Source organism: Rhinolophus sinicus, chromosome 5 (assembly GCF_057876585.1).
Source record: "Rhinolophus sinicus isolate RSI-liver-muscle chromosome 5, RSI-T2T, whole genome shotgun sequence".
Classification (NCBI taxonomy): Eukaryota; Metazoa; Chordata; class Mammalia; order Chiroptera; family Rhinolophidae; genus Rhinolophus; species Rhinolophus sinicus.
Genome location: NC_142505.1, coordinates 2,913,573 through 2,936,754, shown reverse-complemented (window position 1 = coordinate 2,936,754; position 23,182 = coordinate 2,913,573). Strand labels below are relative to the sequence as shown.

Below are 23,182 nucleotides of genomic sequence, written 5' to 3'. Positions count from 1 at the left end.
AGGAAAATACTAAAAAGCAAAAGTTCCTGATACATTAAAAAAAAAAAGAAAGAAAGAAAAGGAATTCAGGAGTCAGATAAAGCAAATGAGAATTCAAAAGCAAACAGCATTTACTAAATTAGGTGGACACAAAACAAACATTTGTAAGAAAAAAGAAGTGGACCTGAACTACCTCTGTTTCTGTTCTTGTCATCATTAGAAACAAGATCCCATCTTTGCAGGATCCTCTATTTGCACTAGTTAGAAAAACGCCAACAATTATTTAAAATACAGCTGAGGCCTCCTCAGTCATGTCACTCAGCCCAGTTTGGGAAGAAGGCGTGAGGCCATTCCTTGGTGTAGAAGCAGTGCCCTAACCATCATCACTGCGGGTCTGTGTTTCAGATTTCAGGGTTTTAGCCCTTTGAACACACTTCCTTCTTTCAGGCAACAGGTTTCCCCACAAAGACAGCCCCAGGACCATTTGCTGCCCAGAGGGGCCACAGCCCTGCTCATCTGTCCTTCCTGCTTTGTTAGCGACTCCCTTCCACACCTCCAGCCCTGACAATGCCTGTGGGCAGGGAGACACCCAGGTATTCAGTCTCCTCTCTCGTGTCCCCCTCAAGCAAAGCTAATGAGCACACACTGGTCCTCACCATGAGACACTTTCACACACTGTGGATTTCTCAGCTTTGAGACTATTCTGAAAAAGAGGCCGCAGGGTCTCAAGCAGTCAGGGAGTCGGATTCCCCCGGCCAGGCAGGAAGGATTCCGGGCTCTTTGGTTCACATCAGCTCTGGCCACAGGTTCAAGTGGTTCTGGCCTCGTCTCTTCCCATTCTATTCTCACCCCAGCTCAACTCTCTACTTTCTCCAGGAAGACGGGTGATTTATATGTAGCCTCGGGAAACCTGGACACGAATTCCCACACCCCTCTACACAGTGATAACAATCTTTAATTTCACTAAGCCATTGATCATTGGAAAGTCACCATGAAAACATCATTAACAATATTAATTTCTAATCTCATTTTTATGATCAATTCATCGCTCAGGGATAACAAATATTAGTTTGACAGACTGCATTTGGAGACACATGAAAGATAAATGAACCCGGGTTTGAAGGGATATGCTTCGCTTTTTAGAACTCAGATCGCGTCATAAACAGTAGTGCACTCAAAAGCACAAACGAGCTACACATACACTCTTAGTTTTAAACACTATCCCTTGGAGTGAAAACGGAGATACACAGTTTACACTGGCAAATATTTCTAACAGTTCTCCTCTCCCACCCCGGCAAAGTTACTAAACAGCATGCAACTGAAAAACAACGAACTTTCCTGCTTCTGGTTTCTCAGAGGCAGCAGAGAGCCGCAAGATAAACTGTCTTAAATAAACTCTGGAAATACTGACACTTGCTTCTTTTCTATAAAAGTGAACACAGATGATGTCTTTACATACACATTACTTTTACTTCCGTCTTTCTTGTGATCGCCAGAGATAGAAAAGATAAATATACGCTGCGACCATCCTGAGCACCACACACGATGCACCCAAGCTTCCAGATGAGCAACAAAGCCAGTAATTTTTAACTCCTATAAAAGCATTCTGAAAGGTCTTTGCTTTCCTTGTATGAATCAATTATAAAAGAGATCTGACAGCAACAGCAAGCTCTAAATACATTACACTCTGTCTCAGCCGCCTGATTCAACAAAGAGCGATGGAACAGCAAATGCAATGCAGCCTGCAAAGTCACATTCCCACGGAGCTGGAGGGAGGAGGGGGCCCAGTACTTACAGACTGTGAAGTGTCCCAGTTTCGCTGTGCGTGTTCCCGCAGATCACACAGCGCTTGCAGCTCAGCAAGCTCCTGCGTGCACTCCACTGCTCACCCCAGCAGACCAGCCCCGTGTGGATCGCCTAGGCAGCTGGGAGATAATGGGACCATATTCTCAGCTGGGGCTGGAGATGCTGAACTGCGCGCCGCGTGGCTCTCCGCCAACGATAATCAGGGAGGACCCAGCTTCGCGGCTGCCTTCCCCCAAAGGGCGGACATAATTAGCGCAGGAATGAAAGACGCACCCCGGGAGCATCACAGCCCTGGAACTGGCTCCACTCACATTGAAGCTGATCAGGAAATCAAGCTGCCGCCCGATCAGATGTGCTCGACCTTTCAAACACACAGGGGCGTGCACAGCTGTTTACAGATTTCAAGGGAGGGGTAGCGAGGAAGGCTGCCTTCCGGCGGGCGCTTTCTGTAAGCCCTCAGCTAGAGAATGTAATTGCACCGGTGTTGGGTGCAGGCGGTAGGTTTGCCCTGGGATAGGGTTTGTCTGTTCGGGGTTCCCGCAGCTCCCAGGAAGGTTACAGGCTGCAGCCACGTTTCCCCTGTGGGTTTTATGAGACGCGCATGTATATATTCTTTGCAGGTCTAGACTTCGGGGAGACTGGTTGCACTAAAGCTGGTCTCTATGGGGACATGTTAAGGCCCCAAAGATATGCTTCTTCTTGAGCTCTAGGCGTTCAACGCAGAGGTGACATGGAACTCAAAACAGCAAGCGCCCCCCAGAAGGAATGGTGATGTGTCTTCCGATTGCATAACTAAGAGAACTCCACGTGGCTGGCGTGGTGATGCGTTCAGGAGTTGCAAGCAGGGGCTTCTGACACGCTTTGTTTGGCGAGGGAGAGGTTTCAGAGTTGGAATAGGAACACTGTCAAACAGACCAAGTGTCCTGCACTTGCCCAAAGCAGCGCTGCTCTGGCTTCTGCCACCTATGCTACCTGCCAGCCCCTGCAGACATCTGTCCACGTACATCCACCTTAGTTAAATTATTAAGCAAGCCTGGGTTAGGGGGTCAGAAAACCTGAGTTCTAATCCTCACCTTGCTACTCAAATAAGGCAATGTACAGTATGCCACTTCACCTGCCAGAGCCTACCAGTTCTTACCTGTACAACAGGGCCTGCGTCCAGGTGTCTGAGGACCTCACAGCTATGACCTTCTATCGTTCTAGTGGCCTTCATGGGAAGGGCGCTTACCCCTCATCACAGTCACCAGAGTCCCGAGAATGAAATCAAAGGAAGCTTTTCTAAGTGTCCAAAATGCAGGGGTCTCGGTCACCTTTGGGGGTGCCATGATAAACTGGCTAAGAAGATGCTGCTTTACAGAACTGGAGGCATGGTGCTCAGTGAGTAAATTATAAATGTGTGGAAGGGAAGAAAGAGACAGGTTGGGCAGAAGATGGTTTTAGCTAATTCTACACAAACTGCGTCTGCCTCAGAGTAAAAACATTGGGATCAAGAGACGAAAGTCGGCAGAAGTTTTGTCTTCATGGCGCCAATCCCCAGACTGCTTCAATGTGTGGACAAAGTCTTTTTATTTATACACTGGATTGTTGCGTATTACCTTCTTACACTCCTACTGTGCAAACGCGGAGAAAGACGGGGCTTCTCCTCACATTGCCAGTTATGTGATCGTTTGTGGAAAAACAATTATCATCAAGGTCAAGGCAACTCACACACTGCCTTAGGGTTTTGATACTGGTCTTGGGGAATAAAAGATGACGTGCTGACACTTTTCGTGATGCTTTACTCAGTAACTAGAAAAGTCACTCACCCAAAGGAAACAGGACTTTGTAAGAGATGCACGCTGCCAGACCTTTGCATGTCCACTGCACTCAATTATCCCCAAGCAGATACAAGACCTCAAGAAGATTTAGCATCACTTCTTAATAGCAACAACACACAGCGGGGCGAGGGGATGAAACCATGTAATCACACTTCTAAAAAAGTTTTACTAAACTTTCGTGTTGGTTCAACATGTTATTTTGCAAGTATTGTCATTCCGGTTTCTATAAGGAAACCTGTTTCTTTATTTCTCTGGGTGTTGCTGCAATTTGGCGTACCTTGTAAAATGACCGGCACAAATTTCAGGCCTGTTATTTTCATCTGGTTCAATCTTTCCTGAGACTTCACGCAGCTCAGGTAAGATGCTGACCAAAACAGGTTAATTAAACAGCAATTGCGCAGCTCAGTCACATTAGCCATGTATGGCCGAAGCAAACGAAAAGAAGGGCGAAGTAAAATACTAACATGTTTATTCAGTGATTCATCGAAATAGTTTAATTGGTTTAAAGCTGTATTCAGCCTCTGTTTGCCTAGTAATGACTTTGACTCATCTTTGATTATGTTATGTGACAGTTACTTTGCCATCATGTGATGTGCACTGGTGTCTCATGGGAGGTGCTAATTACTAACTAAACATTTCTAACTTCCATCAATTCTTCATATATTTTTTCCCGAGACAAACCACTTAAAATAAGAAGTGGTTTATCATAAAGGCCTGAATCTGGGAATGTATATTTCTTTTCTTTTAAGATCAAAGCCAAAATTAATGTCAAAATAACCATAGCAGAGAGAAAGAGAGAGAGAGAGAGAGAGAGAGAGAGAGAGAGAGAGAGAGAGAGAGAGAGAGAGAGAGACCAAAATGGTCAGGAACTGCAAACCAGAGAAAGCGTTCTCACAAAGACAGGAGAACCTGAAATATTTACCCCAGAATGCATTTCAGAAACCAAAATAGGTTTTGCATGGAAATTGCAAGAAACTGCCTCTTTTTGGGACTCTGAAGAGTCTGCAATTTTACCCACACGCTTGTCAAAGTAAATAAGAACCTGGGGAAAGGGATTCTTTCTGGCTATAAGACCAGATTCAGCAAGTTAAGTACAGCTCTGAGCCTCAGCAAATCTACGCGCAAAATGAAAGTTATGGCAACAATTTCCCATCAGGTTGAGGCTTAATCAATATTTTTTAATGGTTTAGAATCTTCAGCAGTAAGTCACTCGATGTGCATACAATTGCCCATTGCTTCTTCTAGAAAATGTTCGTATTTCCTATTTCTTGCCTTTCTCACTAAAACTCAGAGTCAAAAGCTGAGACAACTGTGACATTTCTCCAGCTGAGAACAAAATTTCAAAGGGATGGATGGCTCAGAAATCTCTGCCCAGGGCACCCACTGGAATGACAATTGAAGCATCCTGACTGCACTTTCTTTTCCAACCAAAGGGATGGAGTCAGTGATAAAATAATCAAGAAGCCACAACCAGGGGTCCACAAGAGAGAGTGTGTGGCCATATCCATTTTCTAGGAAGAAATCAGATTCCTGTAACAATGACCAATTGAGACCACAAAATTAAAACAGTGTGAAAAGACTGTTTCCCATTTTGAAAATTATGACTCAATGACACCAAATTGACCTGTAAGCTGGATACAATGCAATGTCTCAATGTTTACCACAAACGTCTCAGAAATCTGGAGTCACCATCAGCAAAAGTGACTATTAATTGTCTGTGCACACACCTGCATGCTTATTTGTGCATGTGTGGGGGGGGTGGGGGGTGTCTGTGGGGGGTGGAACCTAACATGTATGTAAACTACATGATACAGCCACATGGTCCATACGTGGATTATGTAATAACATGTAACTTTAAAGTAGACATATGTCCACCTCTATGCTAAGTGACATATTTGGGTCTCTGCAATTTTTAAAGTTTGTAATTTTCTTTTTTTGTGGGGGGAGGGTGACATTACAGATTTATTCTGAACAGCACACAATGCAGAGGGATGACTTTTGCCCAGAGACAAATTCTTTTCTGCCACGGGCTTTCATTATATCAAGTGCTTACTATGTTCAGAGATTGCGACTCACTTTACACGGATTATCTATTTTAATCTTCACCAGGACCCTCTGACGGAGGTGTCATTACTCTTCCCACTTCACAGATGAAGACACTGAGAACCAGAGACGTTGAGGAAGTCGCCTAAGGGCTCCAAGCTGGTAAACGGCAGCTTTATTTCTTGACCTTAACTATGCAGAACAGTTATTTTTCTTTGTTGACAATTTTTTTCTTTCCAATCATGTTTACAACCAAAAATGGACCCAAGAATATTTGACTGCAATAAACCAGTGGTTCTAACTCTGTAATTTTAAACCAGGCGGGTAGAAAACAAAGCAAACGTATTAAAGCGTAGAAGTGTTGGCCAGGGCTGACCTTAAATACACATGTAATAACTCTGAGTGAGGTTGCAGGCACCCAATTTCCACCTGATCATCCCCGATCCCCAAATTTCATTTGGAAAAAAATCAAACTTAACAGGAAAGGTGAAAGAACGGTACAACGAATACCCGTATGTTTTCTGGCCTACAACTAATGGAAATATTTTGAAGTTTGCTTTGTGTTTTTATTCCTTCTCCCCTCTTCTTCCCTCCTTCCTCTCTCTTACTGTAAACAACCCCCCCTCCCCGAATCATTAGGAGCGGACATCATGACACTTGATCTTTAAATAATTCTTCTAAGAATTCACCAAAAAATGTTATTTTTCCAGTTTTACTGAAGTTTGAGAAATAAAACTGTAAAATATTTAAAGTATACAATGTTCTGATTCACCAAATAATGCTTTTCCAAAGAACAGTGACTTTCACCTACATAATCACAATGTAATTAACCCATCCAGGAGCTTTAACACTGACACAAAACGATCACTTAGTATGTCATCTGTGCACAGGTCACCCTGGATTCCAGTGCATTACCTTAGGAGGTAGGCACTGCCAGTTTGTCCTGGCAGCGGCGGGATTACAGTTCATCACCAGACTTCTCTGTTATAAATACAAAAGTCTCATTTCACTTTTATAACTAGTAAGAAACCTCTGGAGGATACTTTGAGACCATAATCATATCCTTTTTTCTAATAACCTTTCACCCGGTCATTGTAGCACACATCAATAAACCTCCACTGAATCAATTTTTAGAATGATGGTTACAAAACACCTGGATTCGGAAACCTCAATAATCTGCCAATTTCTTTGCTGAAAGGATCCCGACCCACTCACTCAAGTGTCTCACATACCATCAAAGTCACGGTGGTGATGATGCCACTTAGGAAACACTGAGGTTGTGCAATTTGTCAGATGCAGAGGCCAGTGACAACTCATCATGCAATTCATGAAAATGTATCATCAGTTCTAGAACCCATGAAGATGGGAGGAAAAAATATGAAACTAAGCACTTTTCCTTTGAGGGAAAGAAGGAAAGCATGAGGATGAATCTGGACATCACTCTTCCTGGTAATGTCTGAAGTTGAAAAATGAGACCTTGCTCTCCGTATCTACTAATGCTAAAAATACCACACTTATCAGCGGGGGGTGAGTGTCAGCCTCTTCAGAACACGCTCTCCACGGAGGAGCCAATAAGTTCCTTCCAGACATTTTAAATTGTGCCATTTATTGATTTCTAAACCATGCTATTTCGTTGCAGCATTTTTCAACTGGAAATGAATAAAAAATGAAAAGCACTGGTTGAAATCCATTCTCCACCCTGGAGTGGGAGTGCACTTTCCAAAACAGAAATCTGAGCCCATGATGCTCCTGTTTAACAGCCTTCAGGGGGCCTCAATCAACCACCTGGTAAACCCACACTACCAAATCGTGCCAACGCCCCTCTCCCACGACCTCCCAGGCTCACTGATTGGGGCTTTATAGCACAGTCGTCAACAGGAATTTCCCTCTTCTTTCCTTGAAAATTCCCTATTATTTTTTCCTTCCATGCAAATATATTTTCTCCTTTGCCTGTGGTGCTTCCCCATCCTGACAACCTTCATCACAAAGTACTTCCAATGTTCACTTGTGAACTCCGACAGACCTTTTAGAAGTAGGTCTAACTGTCAGAGTTCCCAAGTGAACATTCTGGAATCAGACAGCCTCATGCCCTAGATGCCCCACTTACTGTGTGCTTGAACAAGTTACTTAACTTCTCTGTGCCTGACGTTCTACAAAACGATGATAATGACCGTGACTATGCGTCATGTAACTATCCTTCTATGTTTCCCTCTCTCTCTTACCCATCCATCAATGCAATAATGACTATTTGAAGATGCAGCATTTCTGAACCCACTCTTCCCCACCCACCCCCTCACTCCCAGCCCCCGGGGAGAACTTCACTTGTCGTCTTGGGGTTCACATGATACTTAGGCTGCACTGTAATTATCTATTCATGCAAGTGTTCTCTTTTCTCAACTATGGCTTCCTTACGGCAGATAACATGTCTCATTCAATGTCCCTTACTGACCATCTCGCTCAGTGCGGCAGCTCAAAAGATGTTTAAAGAATGAAAGAACGGTTTTTGTGCACATGCTGCAGTTACAAAGCTGGGCAACAGTATGGTTTTCATCAGGTTCTTGTATAATTTGATAATTCACTAATGAGTATTAACAATGACAGGAGGAATAATAATAAAAGCACGGTTATTAAGATTTATGAAAGAGCTGTCATGTCAGAGTCAGAACACAAGGTTATCTCCTGACTTGCTCGTTTATCAGTTAAGCATCCTCATTTTCATCTGGAAAATGAAGGTGAACTTCTAACAAACACATGTATTACCTGATCTCGGGGGAGAGTTGGGGGGGGGGGGGCAGCTAGAGTAAGAGGTGAAGCTAATGGTCGACGCAGGGCCCAGTAAGGAGCCATAGAACTGGCTGGGATGTCAGCTGCACACCACTAGGTGTCATTCATGTGAAAGCACATCCTGGAATCATGTGAGAAAGCATCTGTGGGGTCTGGGAATGAACTTGAACACCTGGCAGGGACAGGTGAGGCGTGGAACTGAAACTTTAAGACCTCTGCTTCAAACAGGACCACTGGAAGTTCTGCACCATGTGAGAGATGGGAATTAGGAAAACTCCACCCCCAGGACATCCAAATGGTCAAGAAATGTGTTGTCTCGAAACGTGAGAGGGGCACATGACAGGCTACCTAATGCCCCCGCCACCCCCAAATAGCCAAGCCCTGAGCCCCAGAAGCAGTGACTGTCATTCAACATGGTGAAAAGTACTTTCCAGATGTAACAAATTTAAAAAGCTTAATATGGGGAGATCATTCTGGATTACATGGGCGGGCCCAGTGCCATCACGAGTCCCTATAAGATGGAGACAAGAGGATCAACCACATAGGCACAGAAGGCAACGTGACAACAAAAGTGGACAGCGAGCTGAAGACGCTCCACCACTGGCTCATAATGTGGCCGACGGAGAGCACAGTGTGGGTTACAGGAGTCTCCAGACATGGAAAAGGTAAGAAACAATCCCCCCAGTCTGCGGAAGGAACGCAGCCAGCAGACTCATTTCAGACTTCCACCCTTCAGAACAGTGAGAGGATAACTTTATATTCTTTTACGCCACTAAATTTGTGGTGATTTGTTACAGCAACAACAGGCAACTAATACAAAGGTAACAACACAAAGTTAAGTTTTACTTCAGTCTGCACAGAGGTAATCTATATTCATATTGCCTCGGGTCGTCCCGTAGTCTCCAGTGAAATGTTAAAACAAACACTGGCAAAAGCCAATGAATCCATTTGGAACCCAGCAGAAATGAATTCCGTCTTTCTATATAGGGCTATGCGGACCATCCTGAGGATTGGGGGGGGGGGGGGGTATCTCCTGTAGTTAACACAAAACCTGTGAAGGATACACCACCCAAGGAAAACCAACAGGAGGGACAAAACAGAAGCTGCAACTGAGAGCTGGTGTACAAAGAACTAAAAATAACAGAAGCATCTGCAAGACGTGATAAACTAGGTACTTAAAATTATTATAGAAATAATAACTCAAACTTTTACAATTAAAAATCTACACATTTTGAAGGAAGAAAACTGGATTTGAAAAAGTGGGACCTGGGGGAGTTTTCTGCCGTGACGAGACTGTTCTACGTCCACAGGCATGACGCTACATGATGCCATTCTAGGTACAAGCAAAGCAGCGTCAACTTATCACCAACACGTTTCAGTGAATGTAAACTATCCTGCAGTAGATAAAAAGGAGTAAGTCCTAAAAGATAGACTATTAAATTAGGTTGCAGAAGTAGGTTCATGAATTAAGTGTCAAATCTGAGGAAAGAACACAGAATACAAAGACTGAAATAAAGTAATAAAAAAATACGGAAAAGAGCTGAATGAGAAGGGAATTCTGAAACAGGAAATGCAGCAGACAACAAATTTAAATAGAAATGGACTAGAATGTTTCAGATTCCATCAAAGAAAAAAGAAACACACAAGAATGTTGAGAAGGCTCAATTACCTACAAATAAATAACAATTAGACTGAAAGCAGACTTCTCATCAGAAAGAAGGGGCAAGAACAAAATGGAACGATACTCTTTTCAAACATTAAGGTAAAAATAAGTCAGGATATAATCTTATGTTTATTATCTATTGCTGCCAATCACTATTCTGGTGCTGATGAGCCAGACAATGAATGGAAACAATTATGGCATTTATATTCTAGGGTGGGGGAAAGACAGCAAATAAATAATCAGTAAGCAATTCATTAACTACCGTGTTGCCCCAAAAATAAGACCTTGCTGGACCATCAGCTCTAATGCATCTTTTGGAGCAAAAATTAATATAAGACCCAGTCTTATTTTGCTATACGATAAGACTAGGTAATATAATATAATATAATATAATATAATATAATATAATATAATATAATATAATATATTATAATACAATACAATACAATACAATATAATATAATATAACATAACATAACATAACATAACATAACATAACATAACATAACATAACATAATATAATATAAATAATATATATGTTAAATATAATATAATATATATAATTCTGGGTCTTATATTAATTTTTGCTCCAAAAGACGCATTAGAGCTGATGGTCCGGCTAGGTCTTATTTTTGGGGAAACACAGTATAGATTGGGTTAAGTACTCTGGAAAAAATAAAGAGTCATAAAATAGAGAATAACAAATTTTGGCTCTACAGTACTCAATAGGGTAGGCAATATCAGGAAAATATTAAAGCAGTGATCACTAATACGCAACATTAATAGGAAGCATGTAAAAAAAATGTATGTGCTATAGTGCTGGCCTAACTCTACCTGGGACCTACGAGAATAAACCCACTCCATCTCCCAATCACTTCTCTCTAAAATGGACTAGGATTCTGTGTGTACGCTCAGGAACAAAGGGTCAATGGGAGAATCACTAAAAGCAGGTATCAAAATGTACTTACTGAATTCTGGGTTTTCCAAAGACAAGCTAATGAGCTAAGTCAGTTGAAGATGGAAACGCTATGGAAATGCATATTATGGGGTATCGATTTTAGATCCTCTGCAGCCAGTTCACAGGGCCTTAGGTGTCAAGTTAAGGATTTTCTATGCGATGCAATAGGGATGAATGTCTATGAACATTTTTGGATTATTGGTGAGAAGAAAATGATGACATGAAACAGTATTAGATGAACACAGTGAAATACCACATGTTCCCATTTGAAGGGACAATGGGAGAGTATCACTCTTGGACTTTCCCCAAGAAGGAATGGAACATAAGCATCTCAGATACTTCTGCTCATCTTGCTTCAGAAATCCCCACCTTCAGACAGGATGCCTTCTGTTCTGCTCTCTGACCATGAACACAGAACCTGTCCCTTTAGAAAGGGGTCTGGGAGATACAGACTTGTCCAGGTGCCCAAGTATCTGTGTGGGTAAATCTATTCAATTCAGGGGTGAATTACTAGCACTCTACCTGTCAATAAATCTATGCCATTTTATTCACTTTATCAGTCATAAGGGTTATGTTTTCATCTCTATTAGTCTGACTGCTAAGAATGTCCCTCAATTGATTCTGAACTTTGTAGGGAAAGTAGGGCGTTGTTCTTAAGCCTCCCCAAATCCCAAAACAGATTTTAATGGAATACATAAGACAGTACCTCAGTAGAAATAAAATGAGCTTATTAAAAGCAATCAAGTATTAGGTTGGTGCAAAAATAATTGTTGTTTTTGCAATCATTTATAACCTTTTAAACAGCAATTACTTTTGCACCAAACTCATGTAATTAGAGGAAATAGCCTATATGCCTATCAGGTATCATCGAGAATAAATGGCTTTCTTACTGGCAGAATTTGTTTAATGCCAATATATTATTGGATGACATGAAAAAGTTGAGTTTGTATCTAAAGGTAACAGTTAGCTTTCCTTTGTTTTATAATTACTACACAGAAAGCACAGTGTGGCAACAACTGATATTTCCTAGTAGAAATCACTTGTATCTTTTTAAGTCTGACTTCTGTGAGCAAGCCCGCACACCAAGCTGACTCCTACTGCAATCGGGATGGTTAGGGACAGAAGACAAGTGACAAGGTCTGCACTGCAGCCTTGCCCTGTGGACTACCACCTGCTCCCCTCTCTGTGCCATGTCCCAACAGCTGAGCACTGCACCCAATTGGAAGCCTTTCCTTTTAAATTATATTAAGACTAAAGTTTGCTATTTTTAGACCACAGCTATATAAAAATGTATTGTATACACCAAGGAAATAAGCAAATGTTTTGAAAAAGGTATTTACCCAATAAGAATGTACTGAATAAGCCCTATGTGTAAGTAGCTGGATTTAACGTGGGTTTAGACCTGATGCTTGCTTTCTTGGAAGCTACAGTCCCTTACAGAAGTATAAAACATATAGATATACATTATAAGAGAGTAGTTATTAAAGTCCTGTGGGAATTTAGAAAAGGGAATGATTATTTCCTACTTGGCACTTTAAAAAATGGGGAGGAAGTGGTATTTGAAATGGGACCTTGTAAGACCTGTCAATTTTCGACATTCAAGATGGCTTTAAATGTTGAATATACTGTGAAAGTAAAAATACAAATAATTTTCTCGTACGTTAGCTGTTCTGCAACAGAAGGTGCCCTTCTCTGGAAAATATTGTCTTCCCATTCTGGACACTCTCTCTGATATCTAGATTCTGTTAAGGATTTAAAGGAATAGCTCCCAAGGAAAAAAGTTGTATCCACAATTACAATTTTTAATTAAAAAAATCAAGGAATTCACTGACTTGCAGTTAAGCAGCCTTGCTTTATAGATCAAGGTAACGTTATTAATGGAAAACATATTTCCATTAGTACTGTACACTTTTCCAAGAACTTACACATTATCTCAATATGAAGAAATAGTAAAGGCTATTATCAGGCCTCTATTTTTCAAAGAGAAAAGTAAGACATAGAGAAATCAAGCAACTCTTCCATATTATGAATTTCTTAGGGACTTACTGGGATTATGTGTGTTTATTACACTGCCTCCCTAGTCTGCTAGAATTCTACTTCTCTTAGCATCATTCATTTGAAACTTCATTCTATCCAAATTGGTTTAACCACTTGTGAGAGAAAAATCAAAATAATAGCTCAAATGAAAGAGTTCATTTCTCACTCACTGGGAAAAGACTCCTAAGTCATCCAAAGCTGGTAGAGCAGTTCCATAGTCTCCAATTAAGGACCTGGGCTTCTTCTGTCATTCCCTCTTTCTGCCATATTACATTCATAGTCAAGATTGCCACTTGGTGCAAGGTTGCTACTAGAGCTCCAGCCATCAAGTCTGCATTCCAGGCAACACAAAGAAGAAAGTGGAGTGGAGGGCAAGAAAGCACAATTCCCAGCTGAATTATCTTCCTTTGAAAAAACTTCTCAGAAGTCACCCCAAATATTTCTGTTTTTACCTCATTGAACAAAACTTAGTTACATGGCCATATTTGTTGCAAATGTGCTAGAAATTACAGGATTTTATCTGAGTACATTGATGCCCAAAATAATATTAGTGACCTGTTATTAAGGAACAAAGAAAGAATGGATGTAGCTTGGCTACTGGCAGTTCATTCCATAATCACTACCCAACACTAAATACTGAAACCAACAATAAAATTGCAGTGGCTAAAGCCACTAAACGAGTATTCTGAAGAAATTTTGCTAAGGAGAAAGCATTGACTAGATCTGCGTGTTCTTTGGGTAAATGAGGGGGGCTAGAGACTCAATTTGTGAAACAAGGGAGGCTACAGAGAAGCTCCAATGCCTCCAGATAGCCTCCTGCTTTGAAGTTTTGCGTTAAAAATTTATCTCATCACCTTATGGCCTGAGGAATGGCATTTTCTGTAAACTCTCCCCACATTTGGGAATAGTCTAGTTTAGATTCTGCAAAGATATTAGAGTACCCCGATGATTCAATTATTTTACAGCTGATATTCATTAAGAAATAGAAGGGGGGGGAGAGAACAAAAAATAAGTTCTCTTGGAAGTTGAGTAGATGGCAATTTTATCACTTTGGTACCAATAGAAAGTAAGACACTGTATATTACCTTTTTGTTATTCGGGGTGGGGGATGGCAATTCACTATTAAAATGAAACATGTACGCCTACATCTTAAGAACTTTAAGATACTAACAGTAAAAGGTACAGCTGTTTATAAGAACTACCACTTATGCAAGTAAAATATTCAATCAGTAAAAACAGTTCTTAATGCCCTCAGGGTAATCTTTTTTTTTTTTTTTTTTTTTTTTTTTTTTTTTTTATGTTCACTGAATTAAATCTGTGGAACTATAACCATCAATTTTTTGTGTCATCTTCCTATAAAACCTGATAGCTTGAAAAGACTATGGAAAATACTGTTTGAACCATAAACTACCACCACACTTTAGATTTGTCAATTAGGCTACTGGCACATGGTCCTTTCTCAGTATTATCAAGGAAGTCAGCTAATACAAGTTCACCTTCTTCATCCCCCTCCTTCATTTATTGCAGTTTCTAACTGGAAGGACCCAGCGTCTCATAAAAAGGAGCCAAACAGAAAATTAAGTAGAAAATTTAACAATGAGCCAATGACTAAGATGTTTTAATTATTTCACCAAAAAGAAAAAAAAATCTCTTAAGAACAAGGTCACCTACACATCTGTGAAATAAATATGGGAAAGCAGAAGGGAAAGGAATGGCTAATCCCAGCTCTGGGTGCTCTAGAAGAATATTCCTGCAAACAGAATCTGCTCACTCTGCCAACCTGGAGCCCTGAAGAAGACCCCTCATTCTCAAGTGGGCATGACAGGAGAGTTCCATGGTCTTCAGGTTGCTTCTGCAGATCAAAGACAAGCCTCTGGGTCTAAGCCAAGCAGCCTGACCCTCGATCCCAAACTACAATCTCTGACATTTGGGACATGTTTAGAGAAAAGGCTCTCAAATGCTATCAGAAAGGTTCTATAATAACAAAGTGTGTAAAATATCTGCAAAGCATATGAGACTCCTCTTGTGTCAGAGTCAAACGGTATTTATTAAGCACTTATTATACAGAAGGCACTGTGCTAGGAAACTGGAAGGCAACATGTCCTGCCTAAAAGGACCTTTCAATTTGGTTATTGTTGAATAAACTTCGATTAGTGCCTAGAGATTACTTTCAAACAGTAATAATAATAAAAAAAGATAGAGCCCAAACTGCCATAGTTTCTGATTCACAGGTAGGCAACAAGGTACGGAAGACTTAAAAACAGTCGTTGTCTGAGAAGTTTACACTACAGTTTTATGGAACAAAATAAAAACTAGTGAATGATTCACAGAAAGGACACTAAAGTGTAATAAAACCCTAACAGGCAGCTTGTTCCATCATTTAAAAAGAAACAAACAAAAACACCTCCTCATACTTCAAGACAGTCAATTTCCAATGTTAGCAAACGGATTCGGATTATGGGAATACAGATGTCTTTTAGGCATTTCCATCATACTGAATATCAGAGGACATAAATACTAAAACTACACTTAGAAGGATTTTAAACAAACATGGAATGACAGGTTGGATAAGATAGTTCAAGCTAAATGGTGCAAAGTTTTAAAATAACTGTTATAGAGAGACAGTTCAAGATGGTGGTATAGGAAGATCCTGAACACACCTCCTCCCACAGACACAACAAATCGACAGCTGCATATAGAACAATCCCTCAGGAAAGAACCTGAGGACTAACTGAACTGCTACTCCACAACAAAGGGTAAAGGATTCATTGACACAGAACAACTCCTTAGAGAGGGAAAGAAGGAAGGAAGGAGGGAGGGAGGGAGGGAGGGAGGGAGGGGGAGGGAGAGGGAGAAGGAAAGGGAGAGAGAGAGAGAACTGTTTATCTAAAACACATAAACAAACACAATAAGGAAATAGAGGAATATGTTCCAAATGAAAAAGAAAAACAAGGTACAACCTCAGAAACAAAACCTAAATGAAACAGAGATAAATAACTTACCCAATGAAGACTTCAAAGTAATTATAAAAATAATCACCAAACTAGGCAGAAATGGATGACCACTGTGAGAACTTCAGCAAAGAGACAGAAAATAGTAAGTACCAAAGAGAATTCAGAGAGCTGAAGAATACAATAATTAAACCAAAAAATAGACTGGAAGGTTTCAACAGCAGACTAGATGAAGCAGAAGAAAAGGATCAGGGAGCTGAAAGGCAGGGTAATGGAACTCAGCCATACAGAGAAGAAAAAAAATTTTAAGACTGGAGATAGCTTAAGGGTCCAATGAGACAACACTGAGTGGAGAAACATTCCCGTTGTAAGGGTCCCAGAGGAGAAGAGAAAGAGGAGGGGTCAGAAACCGTATTTGAAGAAATAATGGCTAAAAGCTTCCCTAAGCTGGTTAAGGAAACAGACCTCCAGATCTAGGAAGCCCAGTTGCTCCAAACAAGATGAATCCAAAGAGACACACACCAAAACACATAGAAATTAAAATGTCAAAAGTTAAAGCTACAGAAAGAATCTTAAAAGGAGGAAAAGAAAAACAACTTATTACCTGCAAGGGAACCCCCATAAGACTAATCAGATTTCTCAGCAGAAACCTTACAGGACAGAAGGGAGTGGCATAATGTAAAGTAATGAAAGAAAAAACTTCCAACAAAGGATACTCTACCCAGCAAGCTTATCATTTGTAATTGGAGAGCTTCCCAGTCAAGCAAATGAGTTCATCACCATGAAACTTCAGTTTTTGTAAAATTATGTACTAAAAATTTGGTTTATGTGGAAAAAATTGGGGTAGACCATTGAAATCACATGTAACTTTAGTATCAGAACATTAACAAAAACAATTATTGGTGCCTCTCTAGAAGTCATCTTGCATAACCTAGACAAGGCAGCTGAGCATGGCTGGAGATGGCCTAGGTGGTAACTAAAAATATACACAAACATGAGAGTGGGCAGGAGGGTTTCTAACACTGAGAGGAGCAGAGGCTGTAGGCTTTGGGTCAGTAGGGCTGCTGCTAAGGGGGCTCAAGAGAAAGCACAGCTTGCCCCAAGCAGAAAGCCCTCCTCAGAAGGAAGTGTGCCTTTATAGGAAAAAGTCCCTGGTGCAGATGCTTAGGCTTTTCTTTTCTGAAAATAGAGCTGGGAGCGCTTTTGTCCATGCAGCTGTTAGCTGAGGGCTTTTTCTTTTCCTGGGGAAGATAATAATTCTAATCCTGCTATTTCAGCAACGTTTGCCTGGGAAAGTACCATTGATCAAGTATGACTTCCACATTCTGCTATTTACCATTTGCCTATTGGTGTTTATAGACACACGTAACATAACATAGCAGTACTTTTCACACACACACACACACACACACACACACACACACACAGAGAGATTCACACATACATGTTCTTTCTACAATAAAGGTCAAATAGGAAAAATGGCTGAAATCAGTATTTCTTAGAGTATTCCTTGTTCCTTAGAGAACACGAAGAAAATAAATGTGGAAGGCTGGGAAGGAAGAAAAGAGGGAGAGGAGGAAATTAAAATAAATTAAAATAAATTTCATCATTTTCCTAAACAACTGAATATATGGCTTATTCTAGGGACAAACATTATCCCCTATATAAAAGAGCTTTAAAACTTCACAACATGTAGAAAAGGCATTCAACAGTGACTGATAAAACTAGCATCGCTTGGGCGTGTGGAGATTCTAACATTAGCCTATGCACGTCCTACTCTGGACACAGAAAGTTACTCTTCCAACTCCCTCAGCTACTCACGACATGGAACTTTGGAAACTAAGCAATAACTTCTGTTTCTCTTCATTTCAGCTGCAAGAAATGGGGGGGTTTCATCCAGCACGGAAGATGAGGTCTAGCATAAGATGGGAAGCTGAACAGTGGGTGTAGGAGTGTGGGGTTCCTTCTGTAGTGCCCTTCCCCCCACCGTCAATTTCATTCCAGGAGGGAAAACTGGATGAATGAAGCAAAGTCACTCTTTTATTTGTTACTCAGATCTTGGTGTGGCTTGAGAATAGCCTTTATCACTGTGATGACTTTCATTAGATTCAATATAATTATTCTAGAAGGCTTAAACATCTAATGTCTTTTGTTGAGAGGGCAAAAATAATTTTCAACAAGTTTCTCAGCCTCTCAAGATTGGCAAAAGCTCCCAAATGATCCATTAAACTGAGCTATTTCAATATTTCACACATGCAAAAAATTGAATCAATACATGCAAATGTGGAAAATATTTCAACATAAAAACTCACAGAAAAAAAAATTGCAAACACAAAGCAAGGCTTAATGCCAGGAAAAGATCTGATAGAAACCAGCAGCATGTCTGTAGAGCTAAGGAAAGATGAATGATTTGGATTCTATTGTATTATTCATTATTCCTTTTTATCTAGGATTCCAGACTATCTATTATTAAAAATGGAGCTTACATTCAATTTAAATAACATTATTTGGTTGCTTTTCTCACTAGTAAGCCTTCATTTCAATCGAAGGGAATGGTAATGCACTAATGCATAGAAATGACAGTGTCACGCTGAATGCTGCTATACAAATTCTGAAAGTTCAGATGTTCTGTACATTGTCCTACCAAATATGAACTTGGAATGTTAATTGTTAAACTTTAGCATCTAGATATCTTAGGTAATTACCAAGCTGAAGGGTGATTGCAAACCGTGCATTTTAGTGAATGTGCAAGGAAGTGAATCTGTATTGGGGATACTTACAGATGGCTCCATCGCTTTGGGGTTGTCAATCGGCCAGGTACAAAGGAGGACAAAGGGTGAAACAAGAAGTGTCTTTTAATCTGTGCTAACCCACAGTTTTGTTAAGCCTACTCTTATCGTGCAATCTTAAAATTCACTGAGTCATAATTTATAAATGTATTTTGGTGAACAAATATAATCTACTGGTACATACCATTTGTTTTTGCAAAAGTTCATTTACTGTCAAAAGCTGATATTGTTTCTTTCCAACATTTTGTATGGGTCAAATCCCACAGTAGATTAAAAACTGAAAGGAGGGTATAAAAGACAGTTTCTCATATATTCCTAAAATTACAAAGATGTAGGATGAGAGCAATATCAATGCAACATTTAGCCAAAGGCCTTTAAACTTTCTTGAAGTCACAGAATCTATTGCATGGAAAAAGGGAAAACTTTCACCAGATACGAACAAATATTTTAAGTGTTTGTATGTATCGGCATTGTAAATACACACACACACACACACACACACACACACACACACACATTTTATTTTAGTCTGAAGGAAATCATCTATAGTAAAGAATAGCTGAAAATGCTGATATTATTCTGGACAGTAAATGTGACTGTGAGCTTCTGAAAGATAAGGAGTATGTATTTTCATCTCTAAATCCTGTCAATGGATAATTTTTGTACAGTAGATGGATGGAAGGAAGGATGGATGGTTGGCAGGTTGGCTGGATGGTAGGAAAGGAGAGAAGAGAAGGTTAAGTTGCTTGACAAAGAGGTAACTTTCCATTGTATGTTTCTGGCTCTTTTGTCGAAAATTATCTGACCGTATATATGTGGACTTATTTCTGGGTTCTCAATTTTGTTCCATTGGTCTGTGTGTCTGTGTTTCTGTCAATACCATGGCCATTTAACTATGTTGATTCTTCCAATCCATGAACATGGAATATCTTTCCACTTTTTTGTGTCTTTTTCAATTTCTTATAATAATGACTTATAGTTTTCAGTGTATAGGTCCTTCACATTCTTTGTTAAGTTTATTTATACAAGGGATAAAAGACAGCCTCTTTAATAAATGGTGCTGGGAAAATTGGAAAATCACGTGCAAAAGAATGAAACTGGATTGCTATCTGTCACCATATACCAAAATTATCTCAAAATGGACCAAAGACCTAAACATAAGACCTGCAACAATAAATTACAATGAAGAAAACATCGGTACTAAATTTATGGACCTTGGGATCAGAGAGGAATTTATGAATTTGATCTCAAAGGCAAGGGAATTAAAAGCACAAATAAATGAATGGGATCACATCAAACTAAAAAGCTTCTGCACAGCAAAAGAAACCATCAACAAAACAAAGAGGCAACCAACTGAATGGGAGATGTTTAAACAATGCCTCTAATAAGGGGCTGATATCCAAAATATATAAAGAACTCATAGAATTCAACAACAACAACAAAAAAACAACCCAATTAAAAAATGGGCAGAAGACCTGAATCAACACTTTTTCCAAGAAGACGTAATAAAAGGCCAGCAAATAAATGAAAACAAATGCTCAACTTCACTAGCTATTAGGAAAATGCAAAATCAAAACCACAATGAGGTACCACCTCACACCTGTTAGAACGGTTATTATCAACAAGGCAAGTAATAACAAGTGTTGGAGAGGCAGTGGAGAAAAAGAAACCCTCATACACTGCTGGTGGGAATGCAGACTGGTGTAGCTGCTATGGAAGGCAGTGTGGAGGTTCCTCAAAAAATTACGACTAGAATTACCATATGACCCAGCAATCCCTTTCCTGGGTAGCTACTCAAAAAATCTGAACATATTTATCCATAATGTATCCCTATGTTCACTGCAGCATTATTCACGGTGACCAAGCCATGGAAACAATCGAAGTGTCCTTCAATAGATGAATGGATAAAGAAGTTGTGGTATATATACACAATGGAATACTACTCAGGCAGTAAGAAAAGATGAAATAGGACCATTTGTGAGAACATGGATCTTGAATTTATCATGCTAAGTGAAATAAGTCAGACAGAAAAAGTCAAGAACCATATGATGTCACTCATATGTGGGATATAAAACTGAAAGCAACAAAGAAACAAGACAAACAAAGAAAAACTCATAGACAAAGAGAATAGTTTAGTGGTTAGCAAGGGTAAGCGGGGGAGGGTGGTGGAAGAGGGTAAAGGAGGTCAAATATGTGGTGATGGAAGGAGAACTGACTCTGGGTGGTGAGCACGCAGTGTGACATATACATGATGTGTTATAGGAATGTATACTTGAAACCTATATAATTTTATTAAGCAAATCACCCCAATCAATTTAATAAAAAATTTTAAAAGATGCAACTTTCCTAATTGTAACTGTTTTAGGTCAAGTTTAAACAATACCCTCCCCACTGCATCCCCCACCACCAAGAACTGGTGAAACATAAAAGTCAGTGCATTAGACTAAGGATAAGCGTACTTACAAACAAGCCAAAAGGAATCAGGTTCAGAAATGGAGTGCTTATATAAACTAAAACTATTTTTCCACTGGCAATTTCACCGAAACACACACCAGGTCGAACCCCTAGAACGGAATAGTAGTGCAGAGTGGTGTTTTCACAGTGTTCTGTGGATCTCGCATTAGCTCATCACGTTCCCATCAGACGTTTCAGACCTACTAGAGCTTCCTTTCAGATGCAAGTAAACACTCAGTCACATAAGCCTACCCTCGGCCACCTCTGACCCCAGGCTACACGGAGGCACACGGCAGGGTGCCAGGTGGCCAGCCTCCGCTCCCTCTTTGATGTCCTGGCAGCGGCTCAAGCAGGGCCTTCAGGGATGACCAACTCCCCAGGTGACAGCACAGGTGTAAGGAGACCGTCCCACGGGGCATGTGCAGGAGGCATCCTGATCGAAAAGCTCCAGTTCGTCAGGAACCAGCCAGCGTGTCTCTTCCATGGGAGTCACTTCGTACGTCCCCACACGGACGCACAGCACAAGGACCGCTGTCCCCCCGGGAAGCTCAAAGTTTCGCATCCCCCGAGGGTTCCCTGCTCACTCTTCGCTTCGCTCACGCAGACACAATGCACAAGCCACATGCCATTTGTACCCAACATGACGCTGTCTAGTGACAGAGCTGTATTACTAGGTGAGCAGGTTAGAAGAGCTAGAGGGACAGAAGGTGAAAGTTGAATGTCAAAGGGAAAAGGACTTTGTTAAAATTTTACCCCCAGATGGGTATTTTCATAGCGACCACATCAAACAGGTTCTTCTACAGGTTAAAAACTTCGAGGTGACAACCTAAGCATTGACAGCTGCCATCATCAAAGGTCATGCAACCGATGGCAGGTCTGAGTAATTCTATCTCCCCATTCTGTGAATGGCCATTACAGAGCAAGACAACTTTGATGCCAGCCCAAATCCCCCTAAGCCTTATGAGACGGAGTGTTCAGGATAAGCTGCTGGCTGCTTGTTCCTCAAAAAGATCGGAAAACACAGTTCCTGCACTAACAGGTTTCTATAAGCTCAGGACGCTCATTAAAATCTTGGGCGCAAGTGCACCTTGGGCTTCACCTGATTTAGCAGCTCTTACCAGAAACTAGCCAAACTATAATTCTAAAAGGGTTCCTTTGTTGAATTAAATGGGGAAGGCTTAAAAGTAACTTGTTTCCTGGGTCACAAAGATAAAAGGCAAAGGGAATGGCGACAGTCGGTAAAATTGTTTGAATATTACTTTTCATCTTTTCTAGAAGGAAAAGGAAGCCTGCCATCTTTTTGGATATTTAAAGGGAGACACAAAACAAGCATTCCCAAAATAGTGGGGGCTCTGTACTCAAAGGAGCAGGAAGAAGGAAAGAACGAGAAAGGAGTTAAGTCCTACCGGGAAGGTGGAAATTCAGGAGAGGATATAGAACTCATATTAGCCTCCCCTTAGAGGTTTGTAGAAGAAATGAACACAGCCTTTTGATAAAGCTGTGACCAGGATTTCATGTAGTAAAATCAACTAACCAAGTAGCACTCAATGCTAAGAAAGAACAGACACCTATATATCAGGGAATTTACACTGTTCATTCATTACTTAAAATTTAATTTGAAAGACTTATGTCATGCATACACTCCTTAGTAAGAGCTGGTCATCTCTCCCTCTGACCTTCAGACTGACTTTGCACCTCAGACTGACTAACATCTGTGGTGTGCATGGCCTCTCTGAAACACAGAAACAGCAACTGCGGGCTTTTCTGACTTCGTGCCAGTGCGTTTTTCTTCTCCTTTAGAATGAAAGGGTTTCAAGCCGGTACGTCCTCTATCTCATTTCTCACAAACACATGGTGACTTCCTTTCCCCTCTTCAGATTATGGGAGAGCAACAGGAAAC

The 23,182-nt window shown here is 40.6% G+C and overlaps 1 protein-coding gene across 9 annotated transcripts in view; it reads right to left on the bottom strand.

The window, feature by feature from the left end:
* CNTN4 (contactin 4) overlaps positions 1–23,182 on the bottom strand; it is a 769,881-nt gene that overhangs the window by 430,828 nt on the left and 315,871 nt on the right. The window contains exon 1 of one of the 9 annotated variants that reach the window (XM_074312215.2): positions 1,775–2,060. The exons of the other annotated variants lie outside the window; for them this stretch is intronic. The gene's annotated coding sequence lies outside the window, so the exon portion shown is untranslated. Of the gene's footprint in view, positions 1–1,774; positions 2,061–23,182 lie in introns of those variants that run through there. 9 annotated transcript variants of the gene reach the window in all.